We start from the raw sequence: 26,608 nt of genomic DNA on the forward strand, positions 1-26,608 counted from the left end.
GAGATTTCTCAAAAGATTCAAATAGAACTACCATATGATCTAGCAATCCTAGTTCTGGGTATATATCTAAAAGAAATTAGATCAGTACCTCATGGAGATATCTGTGCACTCATGTTCACTGCAGCATTATACATACGTACATAAGAGCCAAGATATGGAAACAATCTTAGTGTCTATTGGCAAATGAATGGATAAAGTGATTATATATGTGTGGGTATATATATGAATATACATATATACATATATATGTGTATATATAAATACCCACACATATATATACATATATATATACATATACATATATACATGTATATATACATATATATACATATATACATACATATGTATATACATATGTATACATATACATATATATACACACACATATATAATTATCCAGCCTTAAAAATGAAGGGGATTCTGTCATTTGTGACAACATGGATGAGCCTGGAAGACATTATGCTAAGACATTAAGACAGAAAACCACTGCATGTTCTCATCTATATGTGGAATCTTAAAAAACTTGAATTTATAGAAGCAAAGAATCGAACAGTGGTTCCCACTGGTGGGGGGAATGGGGAGATATTGATCAAAGGGTACAAAGCTGTAATTATGTGATGAGAGCTAGTGTACAGCATAATAATTCTGTATGTATGCTGGAAATTTGCTAGAAGAGTAGATTTTAGGTGCTCTCACTGTATGCACAAAGATAACTATGTGAGGAGCTGGATAAATTAATTGGCTTGACTAAGTAATCATATTACTATATTTTGTGTATTAAAACATAATCCTGTATACCTTAAATACATACATTTTTTATTAAGAAAATAAATTAAAATTTTTAAAAAAGGACCTATTGTTCAGCCTTGGAGAAATAAATGATCTGATTTCAAAATATAGACATTCTGGTCCTCACAGCTGATCTGTTCTTAGTGCTAAAACTGATCCACATGTGTTCATGTGCTCAATCTTTTGAGTGCTTTTGAGTGGCTGATCTGTGCCATGCTTTTTGTTAAGCTCAAGGATTCACAATAAGTCCAAAGAAATAAACATATCAACAAATATGTTAAGATGATATATACTAAGTGCTATAATATATATGTCTAGAAGGATTTATAAAGTATATGTTCTATCCCCTTAGAGTACCCATCATCATATCAAATCAAATTTACAAAAAACTAAACTCACTGTCTTTTATCCCCATTTTTCTCCTCACAAACTAGCCAAGTGATTCTTTGTTCCAAATTCTTTATTATACTTAATATTCCCAATCTCTAAATAAGAACCACAAAAATCCTTTGATGATTTAAATTCTTTTATCTTATATATAGACCTACAAATGCCTCTATTGTCATTTTCTTTCTTTAGTGCATGTAGCATATTTGACACCTGAAGTGGATTATTTTTTTAACATCAACTTTTCTATGCAGGAAAATTATTATTCTAAAATAAAACAAATGATAATAATGACCAGAAAAAAAAGTGAATATTTGATTTTATTGAGTCTCCTATATCTAATTACATCAAATGAAAATATACAAATTACTAAGTAAATATCACAGAAGTAAAATAACTCAAATTCTGTTTCTCTATTTTAAAAATCACTATACTTTCTTTGCTTATTTTAAACTTGTGGCTTTTCTTTGAAGCCATTGGGCTTGAAACAAAAACTCGACCTGAAATGAGCTCAAAGGATTTCAAGTTCTCATGAACTGACTCTGGAAATGATCTGATGTAGCCGAGGCCACATATAATGGGAACTGATTTTATAACTTGGAGTTCTTTGTATTAACATCTCTGCAGACACAATACTCGTTAAATGAAAGTAATTAAAATGTGCTAAATTAAAATTTGCATATATAAATTATTAAAACTCTTCAGTGGCAATGGCAGTTGTTAAGCATGTAGACCAAAAATAAGATCTTTTTTTTTTTTTTTTCAGGAATAAGTATCTTATCACTGACATTAGAAGCAGACAAAATTTTATTCAGTTTTATTTTTTGTTTCCAAATTCTTTACAAACAATACACCTCCTCTTAGCCTCTGACCAGGGCTGAATATTGTCTGGCCCTTGGTTTGGCACTCCCTTATCTGCATTTTATCTATATAGAAACCAGATGCTCATACTCTTACCTTAGAATTATTAAAATGGATTTTTCCCCAATGTTTTCTGGTGATTGTTTTTTGCTTTCTCAGAGTCAGCCTGAATATTGCTCCAAGATTAATCTTCCTAAAATAACATCTACATCATGTCCCTATTCAGCATTAAAAAGTAATGATCAGATACAATGACTCCTTATTTTCTTCTACATTAAGCCTAAACAATTTTATTCTTCTACTAAAATCTAACAGCATCTGTTGACCTTCTACCTCTATTCCTTCTGTGTAAATCCCTGTTTTGTCTGCTCTTATTTCTCATTGTTCCTACCTATGTCATGCGAAATTCCACATCCTGCTTCTCCTTCCCAGGACACAGTTCTGATAATAAAACCAGTTCTAATAATCCCTTCCTTTCGGATGATCTTCACTCTTTTCTCCACTAAATTTTCTCTGGCTATACCATTTCATAATCTAACTTTACCTTGGACCTCTATAATCAACTCAAATTTCATTTCTGTTATAAATTATATCTACTGAAAAAGTATATTAAGTACAGAGGGAGACACGAGGACTTACAAAAATATTTCTCAGATATCTAATAATTTCTAAGTAAAGCTTGAAGATTTCATAAAGGGATCATATATCAGATAGAGTTGTGTCTGAAAATTCAAGATTTACTACACATCCAGAAAAGAATTTTTATACTTTTTAAATTTGGCTTTGAAGCATAATTTAATATTATGCTTCAAATATATATATATAATATATATCATATTATTTTTTGGAAATTTATCACAAGATGTTAATAAGGTAAAAGGAAAGGTATATACTATATATATTATCAATATAAATGTAGTCCTTGTTTCTCAAAAATATCAGTGATAATTTACTGCAAATTCAATTTTTTATAAATTTTCTATTATAATAATTTCCTTCTAGCACAATGAAATCAGTAGATAACTTTTCAGATCATTCTGTTTTAGGTAGATTTCCTAAGTAGATTACAGGTTTATGGATTTAAAAGTGTATTAGAGTTGAAATACATATTTTTCATTAAAGAAAAAATTTTTTTCTCAGCAGGTGATAATACTACACGTTATATTTTACATCGTCCCTTCACATTTGTATAAAATTTATTGAATTCCCTATGGCTTTTAAAGCTATTATTTACATGCTCTTTGGATGACAGTGATGTAGCCATAGCTACTTGCTGGATTTGGTAGGTTAGATGGTTCCTTTACCTGATAATTTCATTAGGTCTGCAACCTATGTTTCAACTCTTATGGCTACAGTTACGTGTGAAATTTAGAGTTGCCAGATCGTGAAGTTGTGCTATCTACTACCAGCTACCCTAGGGTAATTTCCCCCATTGATTTCTGGATCTAGGCTAAACTTTTCTTTTATACAAGTTTTAAAAGCAGAGGGGAAAGGGAATTTTTTAAGGAAAAAAAAAGAATCCCTTACAGCTGGGTTATTTTATTTTATTTTATTTATTTTAATTGAGAGAGAAACAGAAAAAGAGCACAAGCAGGGGAAGGACAATGGGAGAAGGAGAGAATCATAAGCAGGCTCCACACTCAGTGTGGAGCCCAACATGGGGCTCGATCTCAAGAATGAACCACAAGATCATGACCTGAGCTGAAATCAAGACTTTGATGCTTACATCTGAGCCACCCACACCCCCTTACAATTGAGTTCTTATAGTAGGGTATTTTGCTGAAACAAAAATAATGAACAGCTAGATCTCTGATTGACAAAATCTTCCTTACAAATATGAAGCTCTTGTTTAATTAAATAAAATTTCGTCTATTCTCTTTAGTCAAAATCACTTTGAAATTATGTTATACACCTTCAAGGCAAGCAAAATCTCCCAATCAGTGATGCCAATTAGGGTAGCACATTTCTAACAAAGTTCATTTTTCAGAAGATAGTTCAAAACCAGGGACTGACATAGACCACTAAGCCATCAAAAAGGACACCATATGGGAGCCTGAGTGGCTCACTTGGTTGCACATCTGACTCTTGATCTTGGCTCAGGTCATAATCTCACAGTTCATTCATGAGATCAGGCCCCATGTTAGGCTCTGTACTTACAGCACAGATCCTGCTTGGGATTCTCTCTTTTCTTCTCTCTCTGCCCCTCCCCCACTTGTGCATGTTCTCTCACTTTCTCTCAGAATAAATAAATAAACTTAAAAAAAAAAAAAAAAGGATATCATAAACTTATACCCTGAAGTTTAAAGTTTATGTACTCAAAACCAATGTCGCTTATGTGGATCAAGCTAATTCTCAACTATGCCAATTAAATAGGAGTTATTCTACCACTGACATAGTATGATGGTTCCCAAAATCTGAAAAAGCTGGTATTTTTTCCAAAATGCTTAAGATATTACCTGGAGAGTCACAGACTCAGGAAGAAAAAAAATGGCTTCTAAAGAATAATTAACTAAAGTCCTACCAAATGTTTACTCCACAAGGTTGGCTATTAATCCTTTCTTCTTTCTATTCAGAAATCAGTGAAGCAACAAAGAAGTATAAGCTACTGATTAGAACAAGGACTTTGTCATTTTCTTATTCTTGGTGAAGTTATTACAATAATAACTCATTGTCCTTAAAAACAAAAAGAGTATCACAGATGTCTCAGAAGGAAAATTCCATAGTAAGCATTTAGTTCAACTTCCTTATTCTTTATCTGAAGGAACTAAGTAAAGGCCAATGGGTTAATTGATTTGTTCAACCTAGAATTTTTGTTTCCTCAGTCCTTGTTGAGGGCTATTTTATGTTCACCAAAGATTTTCAGCTTTTTGGTGGCTGGGGATCAATGGAAAATAATACCTGTTCATGAAACTGAGGACATTTTCACTGGTGAATTTATACATGCCCAGAGTTTTCTACAATTTCAGAATCTGAATTTGTTTTCTCTATAACACTAAGACTAGAAATTATTTTTTTTAGTTTCCATACTTATTTATTTTTAAGTGATGTGTTAAGGTATCACATATACATACACGTTAAGAGTTCTGTTAGCATATGAGTTCTATACGGCTCTTCAACTCTTACTCAGGTTCTATGTTGCAGTGGCTCTTCTTATTGAAACCACTTAGAGAAATTTTACCTCTGCCTTGAAAAAGGTGTCCATTCTCAGAAGTCCAATATTCATGGCAAAGATGCTTAGTACTTGAGGCACCAGAACGTTGTTGGCTGTATGCAGATGTAAGCACAATCTTCCCCTAAATCTACCATATGTACTGTTTCCCAGCATAGATCTAAACATGAATGGGGGAGGGGCAGAGAGAAAGGGAGAGAGAGAATCCAAGCAGGATCTGTGCTGTCAGGGCAGAGCCCCTGTGGGGGGCTTGATCCCACAAACTGAGAGATCATGACCTGAACCTAAAACAAGAGCTGGATGCTTAACCAGCTGAGCCACCCAGTAGCCCCTATATTCTTTTCTGAATCACATCTTCCCTTGTTCCTAATGTCTGAGATATCATTGAGCTTCTTACCCCTTTCCAGGAATCTTTTGAAAAAATTACACTTCACTTTCACTCAGTAGGATTGCAAACTTTTATTTCGAGACTTTTATGTAATCATATTTTATATTTTGATTTTTGCTATTTCAAATACATTTGGACATGGATGAAAGAAAAATGTGCATACTCACACACAAATCTGGAATTCAAAATCTGAAATGCACTTATCATCCAGCATTTTTATCAGTTCCATTCTAGAATACTCAGTTCAAGTAGCATATCAGAATTAGTGTTGCAGTCTTGTTGTTTTGTCATTTATTTGTTTAATTGAACAACTTCTTCTATTTTGTATGCAAAGAATTCAGTATCTTCCTTGAAAAAATTGTTTTCAAGACCATTTTTGCTTCCAAAGCAAGTAGAATTCTATAAACATATGCTTAGACCCTTCTCAGCTATGCTGAATCAGAATTGTAGGGATGTAAATCTGATAATTATATTTTTTATTAATTCCACAAGTGACTGTGATGAACAGCCCGATCTAAGAAACATTACCTTAGGGTGATCTGCCCTCCTACTTCCCTACCATTTTTGAGTTAGTTGATGCAATGAGTGATATCATCCTGGAGATTATGTAGTAAATATGATCAGTGTGAGACAGAAGATAAGTTAGATAACTTATCTACTGATTAGATAATTTGGATGCAGCCCTTTCTAACACCATAAATTAGAAGATAATCATCCCTCTCTGTGCAGATGACATGGCTTCATTATGAAGAAGCCTTAAGCGATTGAACCTTTGACTAATTATTGTCAGATAATAGCTTAGCAGCAGCCGAGCTAAAACAGAACCCTAGTGTTTGACAAATATTTTCTAAGGTTTCACTGGCTAATATTACACAATCTTACCCAGAGGTCAAATTATTTGACTAAATCATCATTCTACGGACCAAATTAAGTTTCTACTAGGCTCAAATTTTCCAGTTTTTAACCCTTCATTTTACATAGTTTATTACCTAATAAGAATCCCAGTATCACACTCATATTTTTACGTTTGCAATGTGGACTTACCTGCTTAAATACTTTTAAAATGGAAATATACTTTCTATATTAAAAATCACTAATCTTTTTTTTTTTAATTAAGTTTATTTGTTATTTTGAGAGAAAGCCAGAGTGAGCAGGGGAGGGCCAGAAAGAGAGGGAGAGAGAATCCCAAGCAGGCTCCTCACTGTCAGGATAGAGCAGGGCTCTATCCTGCAGGGCTCAAACTCACAAACTGTGAGATCATGGCCTGAGACGAAAACAAGAGTCAGATGCCTAACCGAATGAGCCACCCAGGCACCCCACTAATTCTTCATTTTATACTTTATGATACCATTGGCAATATTTTTTTTTATTATCTGAGCACAAAATCACAACTTTGCTACCTAAGTAGATTAGATAAGCAGAAAAATTTTAATACAATGAATGACTGAATATATTGCATTTCAAAATAATGTGTGTTGGCTGGAATCATATTCCAGGTACTTAGTCAGTATGGGATGCTGGTTAATAAATATATGCTTTTTGATCTAGTCTTCTCATCTCTAAAAGAGAAAAGTAACACATTTCTAAAAATATTGTGAATATAAAATGGAATAATCTTACAAGTGGCTAGCAGAGCTGTTGGAAGACTCCATATATGGTAGCTATTATTCACAGCTGGTCATGTTTGAAATAAAATTGCAACATGTACAGATCATTGCTTTGTTTTTTTTTTTCCTATTCTATGTACTCATTTTCCTAATACCTTCTTTCTTCTTCCTTATGGTATTCTTCACTGCAACCACCTTCTAGAACCCACAGTAACATATTGCTGCAAAACCCAGCAATTGTAAATGAGAGTTCCTTTTTTCATTACTACTTTAATGTAGTAATGGTTCTATTTGACTTTGTTTATTGACTTTGACATTCTGGCCTACAGAGATGTCCCTTTTTCATGAATTTGACTTGTAGAGTTCCAGTAGTTTTGCACAGAAGTTTTTATCTCTAGGAAAATATTCTGCTTTATTTTGTAGGAGTTCTAGTTCTGACATTTGGTGACATTTTCCCTTACTGTTGACAGTTTTTTTTTTTTTTCATTTTAGATAGTGAACCAGACTGGTGAGGTGTTTCATTTGTTTTATCCAGCCAGTTTTATATCTCATAAAATCTTACAAAGTTCTCATCTCACAGTACATTCTTGTTTGGTTTTCATTGGCACTACTTTTTGCTTTACCTTGTATTATTTTGTTGTTACTAGGATATGGGAAGTTGACTTTTTTCCCTAGGCATCAGGCAAACACATTTTTGTTTTTGTTTTTTTTTTCCTTATAAGAAATTTCCCTCCTTCCATAATCATTATGTTGTCTAAAATTATGTGTTTCTTGAAGCATTAAAAATAAAATTCCTTAATCCAACTAAAACATAATTTTGTCATTATTTTGCACTATGTTCTGTGTTTACTTATATCCGGTGTTAGGCAGTCAAAATTTTTTATAGAATCCTCTCGTCTCTCAGCAAATTTTCTATCTTTATCATTTGTAATAAACATTACTATCCAAAATTAGTGATAGGACAAATGACATTTTCATAGCTCAAGAAATGTATTTTTATCATGGTGAAAATGAACATGATTAAGGCAACACTTTCTGGCTAGTGGTGTGAATTACTGACAGTAATTGGATGGCACTTAACCAGGATTGATGCTCTGCCTCAACATTTTTTCCTACAGAGCCCCTCATAAAAAAAATCACAGTGTGTAGCATTCTTGCAAAGCTTGGAAGTTTAAAGTACTTAGTTATTTCTTTATCCACTTGTCAATCATGCCTTATTGCTGTCTCAAACTTTAAATTTTTGGTGCCTGCAGCTATTTAACCCACAACCATCATATTCACTTTACTATTGAACTTGTACATTGCTAGGCTAGAATCTGTGTGAATTTACATAAATAATCACATCCCAATACCCATATCCCTCTCTCCCCCTCCCCACATGCACCTCACCATATTAAATTCTTTTCTGGTACTTTTTCAACACCAACGTTTTTTAAGATGGTTGATACAAATTTGATAAATGTTAGAGTCAGAATTTTCTGCTATAGTATGGAGGTAAATTATTCTTCCATATAACATATGCATTTAAAAGATGCAGAATAAGGAAAGATTCTAAACCTTTTTACAGTGTAGCTGATTCTCCACAGAAAAATTCAAACATAAGATCAGAGCTATAAAGAAGAGATGGCTTAATTAAAGCCCTATATTCACAGCTCCCTATTTAAAGAATATCTCAAAGGAAAGGTTAGAGCATATTATAAAAGATGAGCAGTCATCACACCAATATTAACTAGCCACAGGCCTTCTTAAAGAGCAGGGAAACACTCCCAATTTCTCCCAAGGAGGTTTCTGGACATTTTGGTTGAATTTCTTCATGAACAGATCACCTTAACAAGATTATCTTTGCCCTTCTTCTGTGGTTTTTAATTATTTTAATTTGCCAAGTCCATTTTGTCTTAAATCGGGTCTGTCATAAATTGTAATTTGTGTATTTAAGAAAATGAATGTTAAAAGCTATTTCGGGGACTGGGCTAAAGTCTCCTATGTACCACTCACACCCTTTAACATCATTATAGATTTCTCTTGACAAAGTAAGTCCTAAGTGCACTAACCATTTCATCTCACTTGTCCTGTAGACAAGTGTGCCTTTCCTTGTACATGGTTGAAACCAAGTCCCTTTCTTTCACCTGTTCAAGATAACTGAGTCATGTCAAGAGGTAATCACATCACCTGGAGAAATGATGCAACTATAAACTGCTGGTCAGCACTAGCATTTCGGTTGTGATCAGCAACATTGCTATTTCCTTTGTCAACTTACTCTGTAATTCTCATCAGTCACTATTTTAAACCTTCTTGACTTTCTTTCAGGTTCCTTAGCAGATTACCTCATGTACATTTTAAAGAGAAGAGAGAAACCATCTGGTTAAAAAGCTCTCAACTTGCCACCAGTAAATTAATAAGTGTGTATTTACTTGGACCTCCTTCCCTATCATTCTAATGTATGAATAATTTTGGTTTTATCTGTAGCCAAGTACTTTGACCCTTTATCACATACCCTTCATCCTCTCAAGTATCTGGTTATACACTTCCTCTCACAGCCTCTGAATACACATTTGTCTTTTTATACTGGACTCTTGGTTTTCATATGGTTACATGTTTTAATGTTAATTATTTTCCATATAAACATAGACACTGCCTTGAACCTGTTCTTCTCCAGTTCACCCTCTCTCATTTATTTTATGTTTTATTTTTTATGAACTTTCATATATACTTTGTTTCTATTCCTTACTTCAAATTCCTTCCTCCATTCAATTGAATTTGCCTTCTTCCTCTGCTACTTCCAGGACACTATTCCTGCTAAGGTCATCAAGACACTTCTCTGAGACCCTCCTTCCTAGAATTCTCACAAGCATAATTGCAGTTACAAATTTTGTCCCTATACCAATCCACCTATAGAGTTCTCTAACTGTGCCATCATATGCACAGTTTCTCAAGCCAGAAAACTAGATGTTTTGTTAACTAGACCTTGCATCTGATTACTAAAAGTTATAATGAGTCCTCCTAGTGTGAGATTTACTGGAAGGACTCAGTAAATGCTAAGCATTAAAAATAGTAATAGCAGAAACTATCACATTTGGCATCCCTTAGCTATTAATTAAATTTGTTTTTCGCATGTATATTCACAAGATTTCAAGTTCACTGGGGAAAAGCTTTTTTATACATACTTCTGAGTCGCCAGCTCTTACCACAATACCTTCTCTGTTTTAATGATAAGTTGTATGTTAATATTAAATTGTATATTCACTTCAACAGATATGAAGCAAATGGCAGATGAATAAAAGAAATAAATATAAAATCATAAAAAATGAAAAGAAAAAATGAATGTATAATAAAATCCAAGATGGGAGTCCATTGTCTTGATATAAAACACAATACATAATTTACAAATACACATCAGTAGGTGTTACTATTTATATAAAGCTGAAATAACTATGATATAAAACTAATACTAAAGTCAAGAGAAAAATCACAAATTATTAAATATATTACAAAGCAAAATAAGTTATTTCAAAAGATCTTTGAGAGAAAAGTCTGGCTATATATACTTACATGTTACACTCTGTTGTATATCTCAGATAGCTTTAACCCAAGCAGACAACTGGATTCAGACATTTCTTCAAATAATTTACAGAATATTTGGACTCTCTACATTTATTTTAATGCTGGAAATACACTGAGGGTTTTAGCAAAAGCAGAAAAAGTGCATCATATACACTGGGGCAAAATTAACAGGGAGTTTGGCATGCCATGGATATCCAAGACCAGCTTATGATGATAATGCGGAAAACCAGAAAGAGGTGCCTTCCAGAAAGTACCAGGAAGAGCCTCTGAAACTAGAGAAGACCTGACCCTGTTCTGGTGCCAGCTGACAGTGTGTGATGCAATGTGTGACGAGGCCACTCACTTTACTTCTGCACCAAAGACAGAATAGATTTGGAGAAATTCAGTATCTAGTCAAAACAGAAGTTATGCCCATAAAAAGTTGAATGGAAAATGGAATAACATTTCCAAATGGATACAGCCAATGCCTATGAACACTACTGGCACTAGTAAAAGCTCTAGTAGTAAATAATATAAAGTTGAGCAGGAGAAGAAAACATACTATATAGATACACTTTGTAGTACATAAAAAGATAATTCCTCTAAACTTATTGCTGAACACATAGGAGACTACCCAGAGATGTCATAACTGGAAAAAGAAATAACCAAGAAGACTTGGGATTATAGTGACAGCAGGTGAGAAAAATCAATAAAACTGTGGTTATTGGATGAAGGTGGGATAAGGGAATGGGATGAAGATAGTCAAAAGGGACACACTTCCAGTTTAAGACAGCTCAGTACGAGGGATGTACTATACAACATAATGATTATAGTTCACACTGATGAAGATATATTTGAAAGTTGTTAAGAGAGTAAATCCTAAGAGTTCTCATCACAAGGACAATTTTTTTTGTCTCTAAATGAGATGATGGATGCTAACTAAACTTATTGTGGTAAGTATTTTATAAGATACATTAGTCATTATGCTGCACATTTTAAACTTATACAGTGCACTAGGCAATTGATAACTTCATAGTGTTTTAAAATTGATGCCTATTAAAAAGTAATAGGTATTCTTGCATGAAAAGAAAGACTAAAATTAACACCTGGCATATCTATTATTACTGCATCAATAAGACACCTATAAAGCAGTGCAATATGAATGATGTGGACTTTAAGTACTCATAAGAGTATAAACCTTGTATCACTTGGCTGATCCTCTAAATTAAAAAAGTACAACTTCAAGGTTTATCTGTATCTTATAATAATATACGAAAAGTTCTCAACATAATTCTAAAATTCAGAGCCTCCAATTTGTCTCCAATAGTGTGTTCTCTGATTCATTCTGTGCAGAGAATGAGAAATACAGCTTTCATTGTCTTGGTAACAAGAAATGTGCACCATATCCCCTAAGAACTAGAAATGTTTCTTAAAAGAGGCTATTTAACAGCATGAATCATACAAAATTAGAAATTAAAAAAAACTTGGCATTTGAAAATGCTGTGTATTAAACAAAAATACTGAATGCCATTGGTGTGTCCAATAACTTCCTGATTCTTTTTTCCTCACTAATTTTTTCACATACAGAAAAAGAAAATGAAAGAGAGCTGCATAAAAATTAGCTGCGTTTTGTTAAAGCAATTGTCAATTTGAAAATGGGATTTCATTTTCAAGATCATCATCCCTGATTTTGCTTTTTTGAAAACGCTTCTTAATGAAGCTTTATAGTGACCGTTTTATGCTGATTAAATACTATAATCCTCTTATTTGTGCAGGTCCCTTGTGCTCCTCATTTTTATTAAACAACGGCTCTAATGAAGCTCATGCAGTGTTTCTGGGTAATTATTACTTACAGTCTGAAGTGAATTTCGGTTCCAATCCATTTACATTTATGTGCTGAAACTAAATGATTAATGTGAATTTTTACATATTTTTAGATTTAATTTTTCAGAGTAATGAAACTATAAATTTCAAGCTCTTTGAATCTTCTTATCTCTTATTTAATTCAGTATGTAATTGAGAACAAGCTTTTAATACAGATGGGAGGACTTTCCAAATTTAAATTGATTAGTGGATAAGCCACACTAGTATATTTGAGGCAAGAGATGTCAATGGTGTTTAAAGCATAAAAACAAATTTGGAAAAAGGTAAAATTTGAAATTTCATAACATTAATTTATTTCCCCTAAATCATCTTATAATATTTACTTTTTCAGTATGTTTATATAACTATTTCGATCTATACAATACTCCTTAGAAAAATGGATTTATTCAATGCCTATCGATTATCTTACAAATATGGTTAAAAATTCTATACTTTTCATTCAGTCAGGTACAGAGAAATGTAAGATTCGTTTTATTTTTTTTATTTTTAATGTTCATTTATTTTTGAGAGAGAAAGAGAGACAGAGCTTGAGCGGGGAGAGGAGGGGCAGAGAGAGAGGGAGACAGGGAGACACAGAATTCGAAGCAGGCTCCAAGCTGTCAGCACAGAGAGCCTGATGCGGGGCTCAAGCTTACAAGGCATGAGATCATGACCTGAGCCAAAGTCGTACGCTCAACCGACTGAGCCACCCAGGTGCCCAGAGAAATGTAGGATTCCTGATCATAACCAGAACATGCACACTGAACTAATCATTTTCCATAAAATGGAAATAACTATAGATGTAGCCCAACCTTTATTTAAGCTCTAATTCTTATCCAACTGATAAAACAATTTTAATTAGATTATCAAATGACTATTTGTATTATTTTTAACATATTAATCCTTGATAAAACAACTATAGTAAACCTGTATCAACAATAAATCAGCATTATATCAGCAGGAATGCAAGCAATTGAGCATAGCAAATAGCTTTTCTAAAAATAGACTTTAATCTTTAAAATAGTTTTAGATCCATAGCAAAATTCTTTTTTTTTTTTTTTTATTTTTTTTAATATATGAAATTTACTGTCAAATTGGTTTCCATACAACACCCAGTGCTCATCCCAAAAGGTGCCCTCCTCAATACCCATCACCCACCCTGCCCTCCCTCCCACCCCCCATCAACCCTCAGTTTGTTCTCAGTTCTTAACAGTCTCTTATGCTTTGGCTCTCTCCCACTCTAACCTCTTTTTTTTTTTTTTTTTTTTTTCCTTCCCCTCCCCCATGGGTTTCTGTTATGTTTCTCAGGATCCACATAAGAGTGAAACCATATGGTATCTGTCTTTCTCTGTATGGCTTATTTCACTTAGCATCACACTCTCCAGTTCCATCCATGTTGCTACAAAAGGCCATATTTCATTTTTTCTCATTGCCACGTAGTATTCCATTGTGTATATAAACCACAGTTTCTTTATCCATTCATCAGTTGATGGACATTTAGGCTCTTTCCATAATTTGGCTATTGTTGAGAGTGCCGCTATAAACATTGGGGTACAGGTGCCCCTATGCATCAGTACTCCTGTATCCCTTGGATAAATTCCTAGCAGTGCTATTGCTGGGTCATAGGGTAGGTCTATTTTTAATTTTCTGAGGAACCTCCACACTGCTTTCCAGAGCGGCTGCACCAATTTGCATTCCCACCAACAGTGCAAGAGGGTTCCTGTTTCTCCACATTCTCTCCAGCATCTATAGTCTCCTGATTTCTTCATTTTGGCCACTCTGACTGGCGTGAGGTGGTATCTGAGTGTGGTTTTGATTTGTATTTCCCTGATAAGGAGCGACGTTGAACATCTTTTCATGTGCCTGTTGGCCATCCAGATGTCTTCTTTAGAGAAGTGTCTATTCATGTTTTCTGCCCATTTCTTCACTGGGTTATTTGTTTTTCGGGTGTGGAGTTTGATGAGCTCTTTATAGATTTTGGATACTAGCCCTTTGTCCGATGTGTCATTTGCAAATATCTTTTCCCATTCCGTTGGTTGCCTTTTAGTTTTGTTGGTTGTTTCCTTTGCTGTGCAGAAGCTTTTAATCTTCATAAGGTCCCAGTAATTCACTTTTGCTTTTAATTCCCTTGCCTTTGGGGATGTGCCGAGTAAGAGATTGCTACGGCTGAGGTCAGAGAGGTCTTTTCCTGCTTTCTCCTCTAAGGTTTTGATGGTTTCCTGTCTCACATTCAGGTCCTTTATCCATTTTGAGTTTATTTTTGTGAATGGTGTGAGAAAGTGGTCTAGTTTCAACCTTCTGCATGTTGCTGTCCAGTTCTCCCAGCACCATTTGTTAAAGAGACTGTCTTTTTTCCATTGGATGTTCTTTCCTGCTTTGTCAAAGATGAGTTGGCCATACGTTTGTGGGTCTAGTTCTGGGGTTTCTATTCTATTCCATTGGTCTATGTGTCTGTTTTTATGCCAATACCATGCTGTCTTGATGATGACAGCTTTGTAGTAGAGGCTAAAGTCTGGGACTGTGATGCCTCCTGCTTTGGTCTTCTTCTTCAAAATTACTTTGGCTATTCGGGGCCTTTTGTGGTTCCATATGAATTTTAGGATTGCTTGTTCTAGTTTCGAGAAGAATGCTGGTGCAATTTTGATTGGGATTGCATTGAATGTGTAGATAGCTTTGGGTAGTATTGACATTTTGACAATATTTATTCTTCCAATCCATGAGCAGGGAATGTCTTTCCATTTCTTTATATCTTCTTCAATTACCTGCATAAGCTTTCTATAGTTTTCAGCATACAGATCTTTTACATCTTTGGTTAGATTTATTCCTAGGTATTTTATGCTTCTTGGTGCAATTGTGAATGGGATCAGTTTCTTCATTTGTCTTTCTGTTGCTTCATTGTTAGTGTATAAGAATGCAACTGATTTCTGCACATTGATTTTGTATCCTGCAACTTTGCTGAATTCATGTATCAGTTCTAGCAGACTTTTGGTGGAGTCTATCGGATTTTCCATGTATAATATCATGTCATCTGCAAAAAGCGAAAGCTTGACTTCATCTTTGCCAATTTTGATGCCTTTGATTTCCTTTTGTTGTCTGATTGCTGATGCTAGCACTTCCAGCACTATATTAAACAGCAGCGGTGACAGTGGGCATCCCTGTCGTGTTCCTGATCTCAGGGAAAAAGCTCTCAGTTTTTCCCCGTTGAGGATGATGTTAGCTGTGGGCTTTTCATAAATGGCCTTTATGATCTTTAAGTATGTTCCTTCTATCCCGACTTTCTCAAGGGTTTTTATTAAGAAAGGGTGCTGGATTTTGTCAAAGGCCTTTTCTGCATCGATTGACAGGATCATATGGTTCTTCTCTTTTTTTTTGTTAATGTGATGTATCACGTTGATCGATTTGCGAATGTTGAACCAGCCCTGCATCCCAGGAATGAATCCCACTTGATCATGGTGAATAATTCTTTTTATATGCTGTTGAATTCGATTTGCTAGTATCTTATTAAGAATTTTTGCATCCATATTCATCAGGGATATTGGCCTGTAGTTCTCTTTTTTTACTGGGTCTCTGTCTGGTTTAGGAATCAAAGTAATACTGGCTTCATAGAATGAGTCTGGAAGTTTTCCTTCCCTTTCTATTTCTTGGAATAGCTTGAGAAGGATAGGTATTATCTCTGCTTTAAATGTCTGGTAGAACTCCCCTGGGAAGCCATCTGGTCCTGGACTCTTATTTGTTGGGAGATTCTTGATAACCGATTCAATTTCTTCGCTGGTTATGGGTCTGTTCAAGCTTTCTATTTCCTCCTGATTGAGTTTTGGAAGAGTGTGGGTGTTTAGAAATTTGTCCATTTCTTCCAGGTTGTCCAATTTGCTGGCATATAATTTTTCATAGTATTCCCTGATAATTGTTTGTATCTCTGAGGGATTGGTTGTCATCATTCCATTTTCATTCATGATTTTATCTATTTGGGTCATCTCCCTTTTCTTTTTGAGAAGCCTGGCTAGAGGTTTGTCAATTTTGTTTATTTTTTCAAAAAACCAACTCTTGGTTTCGTTGATCTGCTCTACAGTTTTTTTAGATTCTATATTGTTTATTTCTGCTCTGATCTTTATTATTTCTCTTCTTCTGCTGGGTTTAGGCTGCCTTTGCTGTTCTGCTTCTATTTCCTTTAGGTGTGCTGTTAGATTTTGTATTTGGGATTTTTCTTGTTTCTTGAGATAGGCCTGGATTGCGATGTATTTTCCTCTCAGGACTGCCTTCGCTGCGTCCCAAAGCGTTTGGATTGTTGTATTTTCATTTTCGTTTGTTTCCATATATTTTTTAATTTCTTCTCTAATTGCCTGGTTGACCCACTCATTCGTTAGTAGGGTGTTCTTTAACCTCCATGCTTTTGGAGGTTTTCCAGACTTTTTCCTGTGGTTGATTTCAAGCTTCATAGCATTGTGGTCTGAAAGTATGCATGGTATAATTTCAATTCTTGTAAACTTATGAAGGGCTGTTTTGTGACCCAGTATATGATCTATCTTGGAGAATGTTCCATGTGCACTCGAGAAGAAAGTATATTCTGTTGCTTTGGGATGCAGAGTTCTAAATATATCTGTCAAGTCCATCTGATCCAATGTATCATTCAGGGCCCTTGTTTCTTTATTGACTGTGTGTCTAGATGATCTATCCATTTCTGTAAGTGGGGTGTTAAAGTCCCCTGCAATGACCACATTCTTATCAATAAGGTTGCTTATGTTTATGAGTAATTGTTTTATATATCTGGGGGCTCGGGTATTTGGCGCATAGACATTTATAATAGTTAGCTCTTCCTGGTGGATAGACCCTGTGATTATTATATAATGCCCTTCTTCATCTCTTGTTACAGCCTTTAATTTAAAGTCTAGTTTGTCTGATATAAGTATGGCTACTCCAGCTTTCTTTTGGCTTCCAGGAGCATGATAAATAGTTCTCCATCCCCTCACTCTCAATCTAAAGGTGTCCTCAGATCTAAAATGAGTCTCTTGTAGACAGCAAATAGATGGGTCTTGTTTTTTTATCCATTCTGATACCCTATGTCTTTTAGTTGGCGCATTTAATCCATTTACATTCAGTGTTATTATAGAAAGATATGGGTTTAGAATCATTGTGATGTCTGTATGTTTTATGCTTGTAGTGATGTCTCTGGTACTTTGTCTCACAGGATCCCCCTTAGGATCTCTTGTAGGGCTGGTTTCATGGTGACAAATTCCTTCAGTTTTTGTTTGTTTGGGAAGACCTTTATCTCTCCTTCTATTCTAAATGACAGACTTGCTGGATAAAGGATTCTCGGCTGCATATTTTTTCTGTTTAGCACACTGTAGATATCGTGCCAAGCCTTTCTGGCCTGCCAAGTTTCAAAGGAGAGATCAGTCACGAGTCTTATAGGTCTCCCTTTCTATGTGAGGGCACGTTTATCCCTTGCTGCTTTCAGAATTTTCTCTTTATCCTTGTATTTTGCCAGTTTCACTATGATATGTCGTGCAGAAGATCGATTCAAGTTACGTCTGAAGGGAGTTCTCTGTGCCTCTTGGATTTCAATGCCTTTTTCCTTCCCCAGTTCAGGGAAGTTCTCAGCTATAATTTGTTCAAGTACCCCTTCAGCACCCTTCCCTCTCTCTTCCTCCTCTGGGATACCAATTATGCGTATATTATTTTTTTTTAGTGTATCACTTAGTTCTCTAATTTTCCCCTCATACTCCTGGATTTTTTTATCTCTCTTTCTTTCAGCTTCCTCTTTCTCCATAACTTTATCTTCTAGTTCACCTATTCTCTCCTCTGCCTCTTCAAGCCGAGCCATCGTGGATTCCATTTTGTTTTGCAATTCGTTTAAAGAGTTTTTCAACTCCTCGTGACTGTTCCTTAGTCCCTCGATCTTTGTGGCAAGAGATTCTCTGCTGTCCTGTATACTGTTTTCAAGCCCAGCGATTAATTTTATGACTATTATTCTAAATTCACTTTCTGTTATATTATTTAAATCCTTTTTGATCAGTTCATTAGCTGTTGTTATTTCCTGGAGATTCTTCTGAGGGGAATTCTTCCGTTTGGTCATTTTGGAGAGTCCCTGGAGTGGTGGGGGCCTGCAGGGCCCTTCCCCTGTGCTGTGGTGTATAACTGGAGTTAGTGGGCGGGGCCGCAGTCCGACCCGATGTCTGCCCCCAGCCCACTGCTGGGGCCACAGTCAGACTGGTGTGTGCCTTCTCTTCCCCTCTCCTAGGGGCGGGATTCACTGTGGGGTGGCGTGTCCCGTCTGGGCTACTTGCACACTGCCAGGCTTGTGTTGCTGGGGATCTGGCGTATTAGCTGGGGTGGGTAGGCAAGGTGCACGGGGGCTGGAGGGGCAGGCTTAGCTCACTTCTCCTTAGGTGATCCACTTCAGGAGGTGCCCTGTGGCAGCGGGAGGGAGTCAGATCCGCTGCCGGAGGTTTGGCTCCGCAGAAGCACAGAGTTGGGTGTTTACGCGGAGCGAGCAAGTTCTCTGGCAGGAACTGGTTCCCTTTGGGATTTTGGCTGGGGGATGGGCGGGGGAGATGGCGCTGGCGCCTTTGTTCCCCGCCAAGCTGAGCTCTGCCGTCCGGGGGCTCAGCAGCTCTCCCTCCCTTTGTCCTCCAGCCTTCCCGCTTTCTGAGCAGAGCTGTTAACTTATGACCTCCCAGACGCTAAGTCGCGCTTGCTGTCGGAACACAGTCCGTCCGGCCCCTCCGCTTTTGCCAGCCAGACTCGGGGGCTCTGCTTGGCCGGCGAGCCGCCCCTCCGCCCCGGCTCCCTCCCGCCAGTCCGTGGAGCGCGCACCGCCTCGCCGCCCTTCCTACCCTCTTCCGTGGGCCTCTGGTCTGCGCTTGACTCCGGAGACTCCCTTCTGCTAATCCTCTGGCGGTTTTCTGGGTTCTTTAGGCAGGTGTAGGTGGAATCTAAGTGATCGGCAGGACGCGCTGTGAGCCCCGCGTCCTCCTACACCGCCATCTTCCGGAACCCGTCAGATCCATAGCAAAATTGAGTCAGGTACCAAGAGATCCCATATACCCTTAGCCCCAACAAATGCATAGCTTCATCCATTATCAACATCCCCACGAGACTGGCCCATTTATTACAATTGATGGACCTATATTAAAACATCACTATCACCCAAAATCCAGAGTTTACATTAGAGTACACTCTTAGTACTGTACATTCTATGTGTTTGGAAAAATTTATAATGATATATGTCCACCACCATGAGAGTATGGATCTTACTATACATAGTTCTACTGTCCTAAAAATTCTGCATTTTGACTATTCATCCCTCCCTATAGCAACCTTTGGCAACCATTGATCTTTTTACTATTCCCATAGATTTGTTTTTTTCAGAATGTCATATAGTTGGAATCATCAAGCATATAGCTTATTCAGATTGGTTTCTTTCTACTTAGTAGCAGACATTTAAGGTTCTTCCATATTTTCCCATGGCTTGATTGTTCATTTCTTTCTCATATTGAATAATATTCCATTGTCTGAATAAACCATAGTTTATCCATTCACCTGCTGAAGGACATCTTGGTTGCTTCCCAGTTTTGGCAATTATTAACAAAGTACTATAAACCTTAGTGTGCATTTCTTTGTAGGTACATAAGTTTTCAGCTATACTGGGTAAACACTGAGGAATATGAAGGTTGGAGTGTATGGCAAGAGTATGTTTCTTTCTGTAAGAAACTGCCAAATTATCTTTGATATGGCTGAACCGTTTTGCATTCCCACTAGCAAAGAATGAGAGTCCCCATTGATACACATTGTTGCCAATATTTAGTTATGTCACTGTCTAGGATTTTGACCATTTTAAGTGTTTAATGGTATTTCATTGTTGTTTTAATTTGCAATCCCCTACTGGCATATCACGTTGAGCATTTTGTCCATATGCTTGTTTGCCACCTGTATAACTTCTTCAATGAGATGCCTTTCCAGATCTTTTGCCCATTTTTTAACCAGGCATTTTATTTTCTTATTGTTGAGTTTTATGTGTTCTTTTTGTATTTTGGACAACAGTCTGTTAACAGATGTGTCATTGGCAAACATTTTCATCCAGTCTGTGACGTGTCTCCTCATTCTCTTTAACTCTTTCATTTGTTAAAATTATGAATTCTATATAATACGTAAAACATACCATTTATTCTTTAGAATATTAAACATAAGATTTTCTTGGTAGTAATATAGCTTCTATTTCTAAAAAATGTATATGGAAACAAATGCATTTTTCAGAATTTGTTGTATTAACTTTTACTTTTTATTTTCAATAGTTTCAAATTTAGAGAAAGACTATAGCGAAATTAATACAAATAACACCTATATAACCTTTGCCAAGATCTACCTAATATTATATTTTCATTACCATTTGTGCACATGCACTCTCTCTTTACAAACACACACACACACACGCGATTTTTCCTTAAATATTGCAGAGTAAGTCACTATGGCATTTTAGCTTTAAATAATTCAGCAAATTTTCCTAAGAATAAGGATATTCTTTTACATAACCAAAGTATAGTTATCAACTTCAGTATATTTAACATCAATAATTTATCTAATTACTCCTTATATTCTAATTTTGTCAGTTTACAGAATAATGTCAAATTCTTTTTTTTCCAGTATAGGATCCAGTCTAGGATCAGATGCTGCCTCTAAGTCAGAAAAACAGCATTTATAAGCATATTTCCTAAAATATACTTATATTACTACTTTTGGGTTCCTTCACTTTGTTTTTGTTTTATTTTGCTTTAATTGTAGTTTTTATATTGAATAATTTTAGATTCACATGCAGTTCGGAGAAATAATATGGAGAGGTCCCTTTACCCAGTTCAGTCTCCCCAGTGATAACATCTTACGAAACCATAGTTCAATAAAACATTGAGTACACTGACATTGTTATGTAATCAAAAATTAAAAACAATGTGATTATATTTATATAACATTCCTGAAATGAAAAAATTATAGAAATGAAGAACAGATTAATGATATTAGGGGCTAGGGACAGGAGGATGGCCAGGTGAGTGTTGCTATAAAAGGGCTAAAGCAGGCATTCTCATGGTGATGGAATAAAACAGGTACTTTTGAAAGATCAATAAGTTCCTCCAAAGAAAATGTCAGTAGATCTCCATTCTTAAAGCCCACTGTCTTCATGAAGTTTCTCTAAGGCAGAAGTCTTTTTGTACACAAAATTGGGTTGCTCAGATTTGCTTAGATGTTTCTAAGTCTTCTAGTTATTTAAAAAAAAATTATCTATATTGGGTTAAATGAATATGACTTTAAGGTTTCAGCCTGCTATAGTAGTAAAAATAATATAGATGAAAAATAACATTTTACACTTAAAAAAGTAAATCAAAGCTGTCTGTCCTTCAGAGGAGATAGCAAACTCTCACTGAGAGCTTCTACATGGAAGTTAATACTGATTATTTATTTTTCCCCCAATACACTCAATTATGTATTTATTTATAAACTTTATAATGTTACTATGGCAGATTAAGGATGATCTAAGTGCCTATGAATACACCTCATGAGTATACTGAGAATTATGGAAATTTCTTTTAATTTTTTTTTTCCCCAAAAGTTAGGCTTTAGCCAAAATTCTGTTCTTGGCTTTGAGGGATCCAGTTCTTCTATGGGCACTTCATAGAGTGGATGATAGGAAAAATCACAAGGAAACAATGACCATAACTGGAGAGTCATAAAAAAGTATGTAGTAATTTTGCCTGTAGATGCAATATATTAAATGAAACGCCAAGATGTGTAAGTATACTATGTGTATAATTAGGTGGATAAAACCTTACCAGATTTTATCCTGGAAGAACTGCCATAATAAACTGACTACATTGGAGACTGATGTCACAAACAGCATGCTAAAACACAGAAAGCTCTTCCCCAAACTTACAAGCACTGAGAGAGGCTCCCTATTTTCTAACGTTATAAGACAAGAAAAATAATTCTTTAGTTTCTGAAAATGTGGTGTAGAGTGAAGCAAAGGAGAAAGGAAGAGAAAGGAAAAAACAGTCTGCTAAATGGTATGAGATGGGAAATTAGATATCTCCACACCTCAACCTCACAATTCCTCAGAGTGGCATTCCTGTAAAATAAACTTAGCAAAAATGATAGGATATCCCTGGATAATTAAATTATAAATTTCTGTGACTTTCTTCTTGCTTGGAGTCTCTGGACCTCTTACTTGCTCCCTGCTATGTTGTGACATGTTTTATAGAGAGACTTACATGGTAAGGAACTACTAAGGAAGCCCTTAGACAACATCTGAGAAACTGAGGTCTCATTACAAAAGATTGTAAGGAATGAATCCTGACAACAAAAAAGATGGGTGATCTTGTGTGGTAATTTGTTACCCCAGATAACTAATTATGTGTGTATGTATACTCGTAATTGTAATTTGCAGTTATAAATAGTTATATATATAAATAGTTATATATGTAATTATACATAGATATATAATGATATAAATATATTTCGTTAGATATTATATAATTACTTACATGTATAACTACATAAATATATACTTATGTTTGTAGTAATAGTTGATAACTCAAAGCTCCTAAGGTTTTGACTTTGGAAAATGCAGTTCTTATAATTGAACAAAATGAAATAAATATTTATTTTAAAAGAATATATTCTCAACAATTATGTATACTTCTCAAAGATTCTTGCTCAAGAAATTTTATTAATGTTTTGAAATTAATATGCAATAAATGGGCTAAACATGTGAATTACCTATTTAGTAATTCATACTGACACAGCATATACAATAAGAAACATTTTTGTAATATTTTCTCCAAAAAAACTATATTCATTAGGAGGTAGAATTTACATATGTGCAAGCAATCTTAAGAAACTAAATGCAGTTAGGGTCACTTGGGTGGCTCAACTGGTTGAGCCTCTAACTCTTGATATCGCCTCAGGTCATGATCACATGGGTTCCTGAGATCTAGCCTTGGATTGGGCTCTAGGCTGACAGCACAGATTCTGGGATTCTCTCCCTCCCGCTCTCTGGCCTCTCTCTCTCCTTTTCTCTCTCAAAATAAATGAACATTTAAAAAAACCCTAAATGCATTTATTGCGTTTTTGCTTTAAATTAGCTGGTATTAAAAATGAATACGAATGATTAAACTAGTGGTCCTTTTAATTTTATGACTGAATTAAGTAATATCTAAAATGTACTTATGATTTAAATTTAAGACATTTAGAATGAAAGCACACCAATTAAATCTGGTATCACCAATGCCACTGATGTCATATTACAATTGACTCTTTCTATAAAAATGCATTATCATCATAATGCATATTTAAAATGTATTTTATTTAACAAGCACTATGCTGCTAATGAAATGAAACCTGACAATTCTCAAAATATGTTTAAAAACAAAGAGAAACTGCAGTCATTAGTAACTGGAGAAACGCAAATTAAAACCACAATGAGGTACCATTACATACCCATTAGAATGCGTAAAATTAAGACAACTGATCATAACCAAATGTTAGTGAAGATGTTGGGCAAATTGAACTCTTATACTCTGCTAGTTCAAATGCTTTGGAAAAGGTGCTGTTGTTGTTGCTGTTGTTTTCAATCCCAAACCAGCAGTTCCTGGCTTCTTCTATTAAAATCTAATCTACTTGGATCTAATGTTTACTTTTCATTTACTTTTTTCTTTTTTAAGAGAGAGAGAGAGAGAGGGTGAGTGGGTGGGAAGGACAGAGGGAAAGAGAGAATCTTAAACAGGCTCCTGGGATTATGACCTGAGCCAAAATCAAAAGTCATATGATATTTGTCTTTCTCTAATTTCACTTAGCATAATACCCTCCAGTTACATCCATGTAGTTGCAAATGGCAAGATTTCGTTATTTTTGATTGTCGAGTCCTTTAACTTGCTTTTATTCTTTGGTCATGTTTCAATTTATTGTTTTGTTTTGTTTTTCCTGTTCTTTGTATAATGATTTCTAATTTAATCCCACTACATTTAGAATCATCCTTTGTATATTTTCAATCATTTAAAATTTACTGAAATATTTTATAGCCCAGCATTTGTGACTATTCCATGTGAAACTAGTGTCATTCATATCTTCTATTTGGTAACTTTTAATTATTTCTCTACTTACTCTGACAGAGTAGTATTGAAATCTAAAAACATAATTATGGATTTGTCTTTCTCAGTTTAATTGTCAGGCTTTGCTTAATATTTTCTTTGAAGCTCTGTTAATATATTACCAGAAGTACAGTCACTTAATAGTGGTAAAAGGGTTAATTCATTAAGTACATACATGATAAATTTTGCCATGTTTCCAACCTGTTTATATTTAAATTGAGTTTAAGACAACAAATCATTGAATATTCCTTTTTTATCCATGTTAAAAAGCAATTGGTATCATTTAATCAGTGAATTCAGACAAGTACTAGCTAATAGAACAGTGATGTTGGAAGTGTTCTACAATACTACGTACTTGAAATACGGCTAATATGACGAAGACACTGAACTTTTATTTTTTAATTATTTTAGATTTAAACAGTCACATGTGTGTACTGTACTAAAAATTTCAGATATTGACCATTTACTTTTAGTATAAATATTGGAATGTTCAGATTTAATTGTGTCATCCTGCTATTTGTTTTCCACTTGTGCAATAATTGTCCTTTTTTTTTCTATTTTCCTAGTGTATTTTGGATTATTTGAACATATAGGTGGTATTAAGTTTTATGTTCACCATTGGTGTTTTAGCCCTAACATTTTGTTTCATTTCTGGTTTAGGAAGTGAATCTTTAAATTACCACAGGTGCTTTTCATATATTATACCACTTCATATCTAATATAAAAGTTTACACTAGTATATTTCAATTTTTTCTTTCAACCTTTGTGCAGTTGTTTGCATAACTTTTCTACATGTTATAAACCTCACAATATATATTCTGATAATATTTCTTCTAAAGTGTAGCTATCTTGTTATTTTTTTAATGAGACAACATTTATTTTATATTTATCCACATATTTATGTGGAAGTAAATAGTCCCAAGTAAAAGTATGCAGTGCAGGAGAATCAATAAAACCAAAAGCACATGAATTTGTGAATGAATAAAACAATATTGACTGTGCATAACAAAATTAGAAATCTTTCATACTGTAAAATGTATATCTAGCTAAACTGAATGACAATAGGAACACAGGCAAAAAGGAATAAAATAAAGTTAAGTTTCTAAGGCTCTAGCAGTTTTGGCTAGTGATAAAATAATTTGACTTAGATTGTAACAAGTAACCTCTCAAAAAGTAGGCAAAAATATATATCTAATAAGTTAACAGTAAGAAATACTCAACTTTTTAAAAATTAAATAAAAAGTGCAGCAAACAAGGAGCAAAAGGGATATACAACATACATATGCTAAGTAGAAAAATATAGAAGACATAAACCAAACTATAACATTAATTACTTTCAATGTAATTTGATCAAATAATGTAAATGAAGTAGTATTTTAGGCTACATAAATATATCCTGCTTATAAGATACACATTTAAATATATAGTCAATATAAGAAAACTGAAGTTTTGAAAGTAAAAGAATATTTTAAAAATCCATAAAAACACAAACCAAAAGAAAGCTGCAAGAGCTATACTCATCTCAGATAAATTTCCAAGCAAATATATTACTAACAGGGGTGCATGGGTGGCTCAGTCGGTTGAGCGTTTGACTTCAGATCAGGTCACGATCTCGCAGTTTGTGGGTTCAAGCCCTGCATCAGGCTTTGTGATGACAGCTCAGAGCCTGGACCCTGCTTAGGATTCTATTTCCCTCTGTCTCTGCCCCTCCCCCACTCACACTCTGTCTCTCTTGTATTCTCAAAAATAAAAATAAACATAAAAAATTAAAAAGATATATGATTAACAATAATTCAAAAAACTAAAGAGTTTAATTCATTAAGAATACATCACAATGCTAAATTTGTATGCTATAAATGACAAGCGTCACACA

The sequence above is a fragment of the Panthera pardus genome, unplaced genomic scaffold (assembly GCF_024362965.1).
Source record: "Panthera pardus isolate Hobbes unplaced genomic scaffold, ASM2436296v1 HiC_scaffold_13, whole genome shotgun sequence".
NCBI lineage: Eukaryota > Metazoa > Chordata > Mammalia > Carnivora > Felidae > Panthera > Panthera pardus.